The sequence below is a fragment of the Eretmochelys imbricata genome, chromosome 2, assembly GCF_965152235.1.
Source record: "Eretmochelys imbricata isolate rEreImb1 chromosome 2, rEreImb1.hap1, whole genome shotgun sequence".
NCBI lineage: Eukaryota > Metazoa > Chordata > Testudines > Cheloniidae > Eretmochelys > Eretmochelys imbricata.
Genome location: NC_135573.1, coordinates 134673657 through 134688352, shown reverse-complemented (window position 1 = coordinate 134688352; position 14696 = coordinate 134673657).

The window sequence follows — 14696 nt, the reverse complement described above, 5'->3', positions numbered from 1 at the left end:
TGAGAAAAGCAGGGGCCTGAATGTCTAGAACAAGGTTACTACAATCCAGTCAGAGAAGTAAATTGCTGAACTGAGATCTCAGATAAGTGTTACTTTGGTTTCCTTTACCTTAATTGCCCTCAGCTGGAGATGCCTGCTGTCAGATAGGGTGGTGTAAAGGAACGTCTGCCAACCAGCACAGGGAAGTAGTCTTGAGGGGAAAATATAGCTGTTTGCAGCAGAAGCAGAGGGCTGCTTCTATAGCTAAGGTCAGTGGGCTGGAATGCATAGTGGGGGAAGGGTATGGACTTGCCTACATCTTGGTGCTGATTCCTAAGTGGAGTGGGCATTTCAGCAAACAAGGGCTGAAGGACTACTTGTGAAGAAGATCCTTAGTTTGACTGGAGGGGAATACTACCCTACCAGCAGAGGAAGACTTGGACTAGTCAAGGGCACATCTGCTGATGAGGTAAAATTGTGCTGGGCATCATATGAACACAAAGAAATAATCTCTGCCCAGGAGGTTGTGCATTCTAGTGGAGGGCTGTTTTAAAATGCATATCTGATAGAGCCATCTACTCCAAGGGGCTGGACCACCAGGTAGGATTAGGCCCTAAATGTGTGTGATTATTATAGCTGTTTTGGAAGTGAGAAGGCTGCAAGGAGGAGCTAGACTCTGCAGTATGCTCCTATTGGAACAAGGTGGATTGTTGTGAACCTAGGGACTTGGATAGATCAGTGTAACATATGTTTTTTTACATTACCATTTTATCCATCTGGAAGCTATTGCTGATGGAAACAGCTATAACTTTCCTCTCTGCTCTTTCTTCTCTCTTAATCCTTAATATAAAACTCAGAGAATGACAGTGCAGATCTGAAGGCAGAGTTTGACCCATTATCCTTCATTGCTTTCTACAAAGTGCAGATAAAGATATTATAATTCAAGAAAATTGGGTTTTGGGGTAAGACTTGTGGCCATTTATAGAACTGATATCTGAAAAGAGACTTTCACAAACTGTGCCACTGATTTGATCAGAAAATGCAATGATCAGTTATCTGACTAGACAAATGATTCAGCAATTTGTCTGCTTGCCAGTACATGTCGCTTATTTTTAAGATAAATATATGCAGTGCAGGTAATGACTTCTATAACTAAGGTTGCCTGATGGTTTCCATTGTAAGAGCCTGTTTTCAGTTTGCTAAATGTAACTACTTGGGCTGACACTTTCTATGTCAGGTGTGTGCCTAAAGCTGAATTCTTTGGGAAGTTTAGTTAAAACAGTTCAGCTGTTTCCAAGAAGGAGCTTAAGGGGGAAAAAATAGTTTTGTTTTTCATGTTAAACAAATTTGTACAGCAATTTTGTTGAGATGCTCTAGTACTGCCATACTTTGGAGCGGGGACTTGAAATTTGGTAGAGAGATGTGCTTTTTGCTGTCCCTGTAAAAAATGTGCCTAAATTTGGTTAGTTGCCACTGGAAAGAATTTGATCCTGCTTTTGTGATTCTGGTCAAGTCTCATCAAACAAAACTTTCACAAGTGGCCACTATGTGTTGCTCACCCTCTGGGTACCCAGGTTGAGACACTTGAGGTCTGATTTGCAGGAGTGCTGAGCACTTGCAACAGAGGTGAATAGGCGCTCTGCACTGAACATATAAAGTGCTATAAAATGTTAAGTTCTCTGAAAAATTATACTGTAGACTTCTCATATTAGACAATCAAAAGTAGCTGATGCTTTTGAATTCTGTGAGGAACTGCCCTCTTTCAAGATGGCTGCCATCTCCCACTATTGTCAATGGGTCTGAGTGTCTCACCTGACCACACAGGAGGCTTCCATTTTCCCTGATGCAGGGGAATGTGGGGGTGGGAAGGAGGCAAGACAGATGGTAATGGAGAGGGTTGTTTGGGGGCAGAAGGGAGAATATGGTAATTTGGGAGCTTGAGGAATATGCTCTGGCTGCTCTGTGTGCTGCTCCAGGGTGATATAAAGCAACCAGAAGGTACTGGAGAATCTGGTCCTAAAAGTAAGATTTCAGATGGAATAAAAGAAGAGATTGATACACTATCTTCAGATCACTGGAGAAATATCACCTACTATTCTCTGAGGTTTTTATTTAGTTCTCATGTATGAAACTTCTAATTAAACCAACTCCCAGACAAAAGCTATTAAGCAGGAGCTAAGACTGAATACATAGCATTAACATAAGGGTAAAAACATCACAGGGATGTTGTAACTATCCCCAAAACAAATATTGAACTGTAAGACATCTAGAGTTTAAGTACCTCCCAGAAAGGACATTATGTCGGCCACAATCTGCTCTCCATTACAATGTAAATCAGGAGCAACTTCACTGAAATTAGTTAATTTTTTCTAGATTTATACCCAATATTACTAAAATTGTATTGTGTGCATGCAAGTCCTCCACTGGCACATGCATACAGGGAACTGCATGCATTCATAAGTACATGTATACTCTGAAAATTGAACTGTTAATAGCCAGGCAAGTGATTATTTGAGGCAAATTAAAACCTATAAGTTACAAACTACTAATAAAAATTGCATCATGGAACTAAGAGATGCCATAATATTGAGTGAGTGAGAGAAAGAGAGATGAATGAACCAAAATCCCATTAATAGGCTGCCAGTTTCTGCTTTCAATAGATGCTAAGTAATAACTGATAAAGGTAGAGCTATAGCTATATATTCTCCAACTCATTTAGTACAACATATAAAAATGTAACTTGAAAAACTGAATAGTTCCTTCTTGTGGACACAGTGCTAATTCATCTTCATCAGCGCAAGACACATTTTTCCAGATTCATATCCACTGGGTTATTGCTGGCCTTCTTAACAAGGTATGTTCATCTGATTTCTGTTGGCTTCCAATATATAATTCAATGCAAATAACTGTTAAAAGTTTTCTTTTCCTCCAAGGAGGCACAATGAATCACTTAAACTCAGGAAATGTTACACAACTCTAACTTTGCTCCCTTTAGTGCATGCATTTTTATATCAACTTTAATTATATGATTTTAAGCTAGATTTTTCCATACTACTCCTACCTCACTCCACACACTGTTTGGTTGGTACTTAATGAATGAGGAAACTGTTAATTTTTTTTATCCTCACTGTTCAATGAATGAACTTTCTTCATTCATTCCAGGCCTTCCAAATGGCACACTGATTGAGCCAGGAATCCAAGGGATGCCCACCTCATTCACTACAACCCTGTCTCATACTGCATATGTTCATCCAAACTCACTGAGGGTCTAAGTGTACTCTCACTTGTACTGATGTAATTTAAGATTTAGTCTATTGGAGTTACCATGGTAACTGCAAATAAAATTGGCTAACAGAAGGCATAGATCTGAAGAATCACCTGTTTCGCTATGTCTGTACTTGGCTCATGCACTGAGTACTGTCCAGCCTGCGCAATGAATGAAGCAAAGGTCTTGTGGAGAATTGCATAAAATCACAGGATTAAATACTAAAATGCATGTGTACAGCAAGGGGACAGAATTAAGGTTGTCTGACCAACCTTAACTCTGTCATTTCCATACTGCTACAGTAGCCAACTGAAGCAGTTTGTAGGTGATGCTGGAGATTCTAGGTGTGCTGGGAAAATTTTGCTTAGCTACCCATGACTTGGATATCTTTGGGGAAAGGCTTAGGAACTGTGTTCATCTGGAAAGTCAATTGTCCAGTTCTCTACAGTCTTATACTTTGAAGGCAAGATCTCTTCAGTAGATGTACCTTGTCACTGAAACATAGTCTAGATAATACTTAGTCCTCCCACGAGTGCAGGGGACTACACTAAATGACCTCTTGAGGTCCCGTCCAGTCCTACCTATGACTGTGGTGCTGAGAGATGTGTGTTAGCTCCTTATGATTGGGAAATGTTTGTCTCTGTAATTTAAGACATGTAGAGTATACTTAGGTTCTAGGGTATAGGAGCCATAAAATGGTCTTAAACATTCTAGTGAACTATCCTATCACATAGTTCCTTGCCACTGCTAGCTGCTTTTTTAAAAAAAATTAGTAATGTGTTTCTTCAACAATTGGTATTCGTGTAATAAATAACTACTTTGTCTGCAGTGTTGTTGCAGCTATGTTGGTCCCATAGACAAGGTGGATGAGGCAATCTATTTTATTGGACCAACTTGTGGCTAGTGAAAGAGGCAAGCTTTGGCACTTACACAGAGCTGTTCCTCAGGTCTGGGAAAGTTGCTCCATGTCACAGCTTGAAACAGATTGCTTCCATTTTGTATTTAACTGTGACACCGAATACCTTTTTCAGAACTGAAGTTTGTGTAAGCTTCAAAGCTTGCCTCTTTCACCAACCACAAGTTGATCCAATAAAATAGAATATCTCACCCCACCCACCTTGTCTCTAAGCAATTACTTTCTTTGGTATGTTTTTGCTGCTAATATCTTACCAGAACAATAAATACAGATTACTTCCCTGTGTCCTCATGTTAGTCTTCATTTATACCTGCATTGGAACTCTGACTTCAGTTTGGCACATTTGCACAGCTGTGAAAGAAAGCCACCAATGGCTGAACAGATTCAAGAATTGTTGCTCAGGATAAGAGTGTGCAGCTGATGAGGTTGAACCCTCTCATCATTCTGCAGGTGCCAAACCTTCCCCAGATGGAGAAGAAAATCAAATTTCCTGCCCCCTAAGCAGCTTTTCCCATGTGTTTAGTCATCGACTATAAGATGCAGAAGTACAAGAAACACTATTAGTTTCTAGAACAATGACCACAGGCTAATCTATCTTGTGCGTGTTGCAATGAGGGGGAAGTGGAGATTATATTAACATATACTGCAGTATGTTTTCTTATATGTTCTGATGCTATAATCTTCCCAATACTTGAGAAAATAGATGAGATACTTACAAAGGAACTTGATCTGCAAAAATTAGGAGACCTTGAGATAATTACAAGGAGCTTTTTCATCATTCAAAATAAGATGGGGAACTTGGCATTTATATTACTGATGAATGTCATGCAGAAAATGTCATGCATTCAAAAATGGCATCTGTACAACTTGTGTACTTAAAAACTAATCACGATCCCTTATTGAATTAGTTCATGAATATGCATAGGGTACTGTATCTGTCTTCAGGTAAAGTAGGGCAGCCATCAAGAACTGCATGTGATTGACTGTGAGCTTCTCAAATTCTGCATATTCCACAGCCTACAAAGTCTCCTTTCAGTTGATTGCTAGAAGTGCAGCAGTATTCGAAAAATAAGCTTCAGCTTTTAATTAAAATCTGAAAAAAAGATATTCGAATATAAGCTAACCTAAATTTCAGTTAATCTGTTCTCTTCCTAATGCTTGATATACTTATGTATGTTACCTTCTTTGAAATTGAACTTCCTTTGTTTGTGTCATAAGAACCCCTAATCCTCTCTTCACTTTCTCAATAAGTTTTATAGGAAGTGGGATGAGATGATTTATTGGGTAAAGAGTAATGCCAAAGGATTTTACCTCTGGTATCTGGGGCCATATTTACAAATCTTGCACCCCTCATTTTTTCTTGCAATTTTAAGTGATCTTTATCAGATATGTTCTTCTGGGATTTGCACACAGCTTGCCATAGTGGACAGTTGATGCATTTGGTGGACCTATGAGGTTGCCAGTGCTTTCCCTACAGCTAACTCTAATCAGTATTTGCAGGCCCTGGTATTTGAGAGCCAAATTCACCAGCATTGTGATATTTGTATCAAAGGATCATCTGTCATCACATACCTAGGACATAAGATGGATTTTTAAAATGGAAAAATACAATGTTTGTCCTCATTTTTCATCTGATCAGTTATATATAGGTTTTTATCAAGCTTGATGTTTCATTCAAAATAAGAAACATGACTGAAATCAATATTAGTATAAAAATGCTTGGATTCCCGTTCATTTATTTGTGCTGAAGTCTACAATACCTAGACATATTCATAGGAATGTAGGTTTCAACGTACCAGAACAGATCAATGGTCTAGCTACTCCAATATCCTGCCTTTGGAAGTGACCTTCAATTACTCTTTCAAAGTAGGGTAAAAAGTCCTATTTTTCACTCTTGATCAAGCTCATTTGTGTGGAAATACATACTCAAATCCTAGGCCTACAAGTGATCAATTTATGCCCTGAAGCACAAAGGGCATAAGTCATCCTAAATTTGATTATTCTCACCCCGCCCACACACACACTGTCTTTCTTTAATCTTCCTCTGGTACTTTGAACCAAAGGTGTTCTGAAGTCAATGCAAAAAACTAGATTTCTTTGGCAAAAGGTTTTAGGTGATTACCTCTCTCCTTTTTTTTTTTTAATAATAATAATTGCATAGGTTTCAGCAACAGGAACTATAAAATTCTAGAGCACAGAATTTAATTTCTCCACATATTTATCCAGATACTTTCCTTGGAAGCTACATCCCTACTATTACTGCCTTAACTCATAGCTAATAGAGGTCATACTCTGGGTTAATAGCCTGCAGCTCAACGTTCATTAAGTCATTCATTGATCATTAAAACATCCTGAAAGGGCTTTGTGTTGAAGTTTTAATAGCTGTAATATATGAAGGCTTGGTGTACTAAAATACTACTAATGTTCTTTCAAGATGGCCAGAAAGTATTTGCATATAGCAGTTGACATTAATCTCAAGTACCAGTTTATTTCTCTTGTCTTGCAGTTATCATGCTAGAATTTGTGCACTTTTTAAAATCAGGCCAGGAGACAGCATTTGGATGAGTAATGTTTTCAAGCTGAGGAATTTCCTCAGTTCAGGGGGTGCAAATGGTTAGAAATGCATTCAAAACAATGAATTGCAGAAGACTGGATGTCTTCACGCTCTTAAGTTTCATTTTGGACACTTTTTTTAATAAGGCCCAGTATCCACATGGGTTTTTCTTAGGCAACTTTTTTTCTGTCTGATTAAAGGGCAGTTTCTAAAAATGCATCTTGATTTATGGCACCGTAGGGGCTAGATTCACAAACACACAGATGCTGTGGCCTTGCAATGTTGAGCATCACCACCCCTAACTTTCATGCTTAGAAAATCACTGAACATCACAAAGCATGAGTTCAGCACTTAGGTGCCCTATAAAAAGAACGGGGAGAGATAGGCACCTCAGAATGGGATTCACAAAAGCCAGCATGCTAGTGTAAGTGGGGGAATGGTCCTGCTATTGTGGAGAACTTTCCTGGCTTATACACTCTCTCCCGGTGAAATGGGCTAGCAATAGGATCTGAGTCCTCGCTCCCATTTCCTTTACCTAGGGGCCTGCCTGACCTCAAGGGCTCCACTTCCACTCTCCTGTGTGGTAGAGTCCTTGTAATCCCAACAAGGTTGGGCCCAGATTCCTGGGGTGCTCGACCCCCAACTTTGTTGTGCTCACTTAGGGCGGGGACTAGGATGTCCCCACTCCAGGGTGCTCTCTCTGCACTGGATGTTTCCTTGACCCACAGATCGTTACATACAGTTCAAAGCACACACAATTTATTAAAGAGCAATCAGTTAAAAAAAATAAGGAAAAAATGGGAAAGGTTAAAGGAAAACACGTAACCCCGCTCTGTTGCATAGGGACATCACAACCAGAGTTTCTGGAATGTAAGGGAAGTTTTGCCATTGAGTTTTGCCATTGACTTCAGTGGAATGAGGATTGGATCCTTGGTTAGGAATCTGTTAGCAGAAGTGCAAATTCTCCTTGGTGTGTGTGGGTGTGTTCAGTTCGAAGAGTTCTGAATTCTGTCTGTTATAGGCTTTCAGATGTCGTCTTTGGCTTGCAAAATGAAAATAATACTTCCACTTGAAATTAGCGGCTAACAACCCAATACGTGTGTGGGTGCAATACTGCCCATCCTAGTGCATGTGACGTTTTGGTAGACAAGTACCTAAAATGCTTGACAGCAATGGAAAAACTGTGACTTTGACTTTAATTAAATATTTCAACTAACCCTCAGATTTATAATTGTTTTAAAGAACAAAATAGTTATTCTTGCAGTTGTTCCTCCTGTTTCAAGTTTGCCAGAAGATTCCCAAGCCAAATACTTTATGCAGCACTTTCTAAATGTTTGACGTTTTCTTCTTTGTCTCTAGCAGAGCCAAGACACTGTAAGGCAGTATGATACAGTGGATTGAGCATGGGACTGGGAGCCAAGATCTCTCAAATTAGAACTCTTTTTGCCCACATCCATATAGCAAGTCAGTGATGGAATCACTTAACATGGCTTACTTTCTCCTCTGTCAAATGGAGATGATGATGCATGCTTAATCCAACAAGGATGCTGTATGGATTAATTAGCTAGTATTTGTTTGTACAGCACTCTTAAAAAATGTAAAATTCTATGTGTGGGGAGAAAGGGATCAGTCAGAACTGAAGCTACTTTAGTTGACATTATGACATGGTGGAAAGATTGTGTGTATACTCATCTCGCTATAATGAAAGTAAGTATGGAATTTTGAGATTCTATCTCCATGTATCAATCAGATGCTGGGTTATGAAACTTTAGTATGTTAGTTAGATCACAACTAGTATGGAAGTTAGCTTTGTTATGTTTTCAAAATATATTTCTCCCTGGTTTGTTCCAAGCTCAGAGAACTATAAAAATGGTAAAAAGAAAAGGAGTACTTGTGGCACCTTAGAGACTAGCCAATTTATTTGAGCATAAGCTTTCATGAGCTACAGTTCACTTCATCGGATGCATGCTGTGGAAAGTGTAGAAGATCTTTTTATACACACAAAGCATGAAAAAATACCTCCCCCTACCCCACTCTCCTGCTGGTAATAAGAACAAGCTTTAATTAAAATTAGAGACACCCCAAATTTTCATTTTGGGGCTAAAAGCAGGCATGGAAAAAAATATAGCCCTCATAAGTAATCTAGGGCAAGTTGGGTTTTGATAAGCACCTTTAAACAGAGCCTTTATGGTATTCATTATATCAACTATGACTATTGTGACATTTCCCAGAGTAGAATCTGGACTGCTGAGCAGCTGTGTCCCTGCAATTCTCCAACCTCAGTTGTGTTTTATACTGCTTTATTGTGAGAGCCACCGCTCCTGGCCTGCTCACACACAGCATCTAGCGTGTAAATTACTCCCAGCTGAGTTATGAGTGCTCTAGCCAGCCACTCCTGAATTATATTCCAGAGTGACACCAGTGAATTCCCAGTCCCAGACTTGTGTCCAGAAATGTGCGTCTTGTACTGCCCAGTGCTTTCCTTCTGGACAATACAAGCTCATACAAAATTCATCATTTTGTTAATAGAAAATAATATGCACAAATCCTATTATCTCAAAAGAGTGTTTCCCAAACACTTCAATCAACACTGGTTTAGATTAAAAAAACCTTTAACTTAGTTATTACAAGTAATGAGGCATAAAAGTCAGAATTGATTACAAAGAAATAAAAGGTAAAAGGCAAACTAATACTTAACTTAACAAGCTAAGTGAATTTAAAGCAAAAAGGTTCTCACCACATGCTTACAGTGATCTGGCTGGATTCCTTTTAGCCAGGATCCATCCCCCAGTTCTATGGTGCTGCTTCTGTCGTTCAAGTATTGTTGATGCCAAGAGAAGAGATGAGAGAGTTTGCTCCCCTTATAGAATTTCTCTTCTTTGAGAATCATCTCTAGCTGGGGTTCAGGCAACAGCAAGTCTGTGGGTGAGGAACTTCCAGCTGTTTCTTTGCCACCTTGTACATTTCTTGCTCCAAACCCTTTTTCCACCAAAGAATGGCTGCTTAACCAGGTGATAGTCCACTTGATTTTGTTGACACCTTGCTGAGGTACCAGTTTGCCTTTTGCCTCCGAGGAACTTGTTTGTGCCTGCTTTTCTAAACTTGGAACCTGTCTTATACAGTAGAATTTCATAACTTTACATATGAGGTTGCCACACATTTTACCAGGACAATAATGTTCAGCAGTTTGTTTTCACATGATACCTCACAAGGCATACTTTATATCAAATTTATTATAGTCTTATAGAAAGGGTAAACATAGGGATACAGACTGTCACAACTAAGTAACATCAAAGCTGTATTATGGGGCTAGCAAACACTGTACACAAGTTATGAAATGAAATATCTATATCTGATATTAAATGGAAAAAAACCTTCATTAACTCAAAGCTAAGGCTGCCCAGTGATAACTTGCGCTATTCCAGAATGCTGATTTCAGCAAAACTCAAACTTCTGAAAAATAGGAAATACAGAGTTAAAGTAAATGCCCATGAACCTTAACTCTGCCCCCTTGGAGCGGGCAAGGGGGCAGAGTTAAGGTTCATGGGCATTTACTTTAGCATTCTTTACTGAAATAATTATTCTTCTTTTCATTTTGCGGGTATGAAGTTGTTAAATTTTATAAGTGTGGTATTCTGTTAGGGGAGTGGACTCGGTATTTGAGCCCAGGGCAAGTGCGGACAGCACTTGTCCATTTACAGTGAAAAGGTAGAGTGGAAATGTGTGGGGGGGGGGGGGGGGAGGGGAACGGGAGATAAAAAGGTGAGGGGTGTATGGGGCAAAAAAGGCAGTATTATGGTTGAGTGGGTGTTTACTTTAACTCTGGAATTTCCTGGTGTTCAGTTGTGAGTTTTGCTGAACTTGACACACTGTAAGGCCAAGAGCTATCACTGGGCAATCTTAACTCTGAGTTAATACAGCTTTTTGCCAATTAAAATCTATTAGAATAAAGCCATGGAATATTATGCTGAAAAATCTAAATTTGTGATGTAAATGTTGTAGTCTTGTAGATATGGCATAATTGTTTTCTGTTGAAATGTGTATACAAGCAGCAAGAAGTCTCTGAATGTGTGTATAGATTCACTAATGGTTTTGCAGTCTCACTTAAATAAGTTTTTTGGAAGAAAGCTGCGAGTATTTAAAATACTGCTTAAAATGCCTGTTTGTATTAAATGTAAACTCTAAACAAAAAATACCGTTTTAGAAAACACTAAGGTTGTGAAGATATGCACTGAAAAATCAGTAAATGCCTTAGTTAGGACTGTACATGAAACCTTACCCTCTTGTACATATATATTGCAATGCAGGGCCAGATTCTTGTTTGCATTCTGCCCCCCTTGTATTGCCTCATTAGCACAAAATGGCTGGGAAACAGCTGGATCTGCTCCAGCTGTGCTAAGCAGGCATATGGTCACTTGAGGTCTGTAGCCCGAGAGGAGAAGTTAGTGATCACCAAGTTGCTATAAACTCTGATACTCATAGCAGTATGGATCCATTGAGAGAGTCGGGGAGTTGTAACGAGCTCCCAACTCACTTGGTGAGGCAGAGGATCTGGACCATAGTCCTTAATTGCATCATACTATCACTTCCCCAAGATCCCTGTTTCTATTGAGTGTTTTGCCAGACATGAGTAATGTGTCCATCCCAGCCTTACAGATAAAGCGTTCATGATATGGTGTCATGAATTGTTTCTTTATAACACAGAGATGGTATTTTATGTGTGCGTGTACACACATGCAGCACAGGTGCTTGCATGAAATAAAGACCATCCTCTTATCTGCTTCTAAAACAGCAGCACCACAACCACCAGCACTAGATAAGCCCTCCTTCTGGCTGATGATTGCATTAGTATTTATGGGAATTGTTGTGTAAAGTTACATATGGTTCTCTCAATGCCAAAGGCTCGATCTAATATTTTGTCCTTAAGGTGCATCAGTCATGTGACTAATTTCCTCTTTATAGATTCAAGCAATATGAGACTGCATTTTCAGAAATTCCTGGGTAGGTTCCAATCCAGTATTCACAAATCCATTGATTCCACTGAGAAAATGAGAAGGGACAAAAGAGCAGAAACAAAGTCCATGCCAAATAGGAAGAGTGAGTCAGTCTGTTACCTGTGTGGGAGGATTATAAGTATATCAATCAGGGACACGTTTAAGAAATGGTTATGAATCGCTGAATTCTGTTTCTAGGTAACATAGAAGCTTATGTTACTGAGGTGTTGTGGTTGTTTCTGTTTTTTTAATTCTGCTTTTAAAAAACATACTTCTGCCATGTGCCTGTTTCATCACAGGATTGGGACCTATCAAACAAATTTGGTGTTTTGTTTTTTTTTGAATACTCAAACAGGCTCCATCTTTCTTCATCTCTGGGTTGCAAGACGCCTTGCTACCACCTGCCTTTAGCATGAGGAAACTTGGCCTGTCTGCCTGGGTCAGCTCCCTGACTTCTCCCTTCTCAGACTACCCTGACTCCACAGTGCCTTTTCAGGTAAGCACAGAGGTGAGAGTGTGCCGGTAGGACGTACCAGTAAGAAGTGGTCACTAGTATCGGCCTGTACACATCTCATGTTAAAGCGCTGCCACGGCTCCTTCCCTCCCCTTGTGTGTTTAACTCAATCTACATACATTCCTTTCTTTTAGTAAAGACCTATTTAATGACTTTTGCCCAGTCAGGGCTGTGAGGGTTTGAACATGTGCTTCCAACATCATATAGGGAAAACTCGTAACTTTATATCTAATGTTGCTACCTACATTTCACCAGGATATTATTAACAAACAAGCTATTCTTTTTCAAATGATAACTCACAAGGCATATTTTGTACAAAGAGTATTACAGTGGTGGGTAGGGCGTGAATACAGGGGTGCTTTTGGTTACAGATGGGGTAGAGACATTTTGCACAACTGTTTTGGTTAAAGTTTAACTATTTGAGAGCTACATAAGCCTGGGGCTCAGAATGATGCTCTGCTTCCTTGTGTCCTAGCCTGGGAGAGTCAAAAAGGGACACGAGATCTGGCACTACAAACATCTGTTCCTAGAATTCTACCAGACTTTCTGACCTCTCACTTGTCGAGTGCCTAATAACTAAACAAATAAAAATAGTTACGTTATCAAGATGTGTGCAGTTATGCAAGACACTCAGCTGCCTCAAATACACTTACTTTTTAAAATTTCATTTAAAAGACTGAAAGCTAGGTTATCAATTATACTTGAATCCTGTTCAGCAACTGAAAGTCCTCTCAGGATGAACAGACACACTGTTCAGATTGAGAATGTTGCTTTCAACTAACATTGCTCTTGCATACATACATGGTTTCTGGCTGCCTTCACACCCCTAACCATCTGTTAAGTTGGCATTCAGCCAATTTCGAAATCTGAGTTTTGTTTCATGAAGGCCTAGGTGCCAAGCAATAATGGGTTTCGATGGACAAGCCCACATAATACTGTAACTGTCACTTCTAGTGCTGGAAGTCTCTTCCACGAAAGGACGGCCAATCACCTGCCTTATTCCCTTGTAAGGCAGTCTGATACCATGGTAATGAGAGCAATGGAAGGATTAAAAGAATATTGATGATGTACTACCAGATGATAAACATAAGAATGGCCATGCTGGATCAGACCAATGGTCGATCTAGCCACAGTATCCTGTCTTCCGACTGTGGCCAGTGCCAGAAGCTTCACAGGGAATGAACAGAACAGGTCAATTAGCGAGCAATCCACTCCCAGGTTCTGGCAGCCAGAGGTTTAGGGACACTCAGAGCATGGAGTTGCGTCCTTGATCATCTTGCTAATAGCTATCCTCCATGACCTTCTCTAATTCTTTTTTGAACCCCGTTACTTTTGGCCATAACAACATGCCCTGGTGAGTTCCACAGTTCACTGTGCATTGTGTGAAGCAGTACTTCATTAGGTTTGTTTTTAAACCTGCTGTCTGTTAATTTAATTGGGTGGCCCATGGCTCTTGTTTTTATGTCAAGTGGTAAATAAAACTTCCCTATTCACTTTCTCCACACCATTCATGATTTTATAGACCTATATCCATCCCTCCTTAGTTATCTCTTTTCTAAAATGAAAAATCCCAGTCTTTTTAATCCCTCCTCGTATGGAAGCTGCTCTAAACTCCTAATCATTTTTGGTGCCCTTCTCTGTACTTTTTCCAGTTGTAATATATCTGTTTTGAGATGGGTCGACCAGAATTGCATGCAGTATTCAAAGTGTGAACATACTAGAGAGGCATTATGCTATTTTCTGTCTTATCTATCCCTTTCCTAATGGTTCCTAGCATTTTGTTAGATTCCTGACTATCACTGCACATTGAGCAAATGTTTTCAGAGGACTCTCCACAATGACTCCAAAATCTTTCTTGGGTGGTAATAGCTAATTTAGACACCATCATTTTGTATGTGTAATTAGGATTGTTTTCCAGTGTGCATTACTTGGTACTTATCAACAATGAATTTCAACTGCCATTTTGTTGTCCTGTCATCCAGTTTAGTGAGATGCCTGTGTAACTCTTCACAGTCAGTTTTGGATTTGACTCTCCTGAGTAATTTTGCATTGTCTGCATACGTTCCCATCTCACTCTTCACTCCGTTTTCCTGATCATTTATGAATATGTTGAACAAAAAAAGTCCCAGTACTGACCACATATTCCTGGCCTTTGTTTCATATCTTTTAACCAGTTACTGATCTACGTGAGGACCTTCTCTCTTATCCCATGACTGTTTACTTTGCTTAAGACCCTTTGGCATGGTCCATTGTCAAAGGCTTTCTGAAAGTCCACATGCACTATTTCAACTGTGAATCGTCCATGTGCTTCTTGACACCCTTCAAGAATTCTAATAGATTGGTGAGGCATGATTCTCCTTTACAGAAGCCACGTTGACTTTCCCCAACATATTCATCTGTTTCTGATTATTCTGTTCTTTATGAAAGTTTCACAAATTTGCCTAGTATTGAAGTTAGGCTTGCTGACCTGTAAT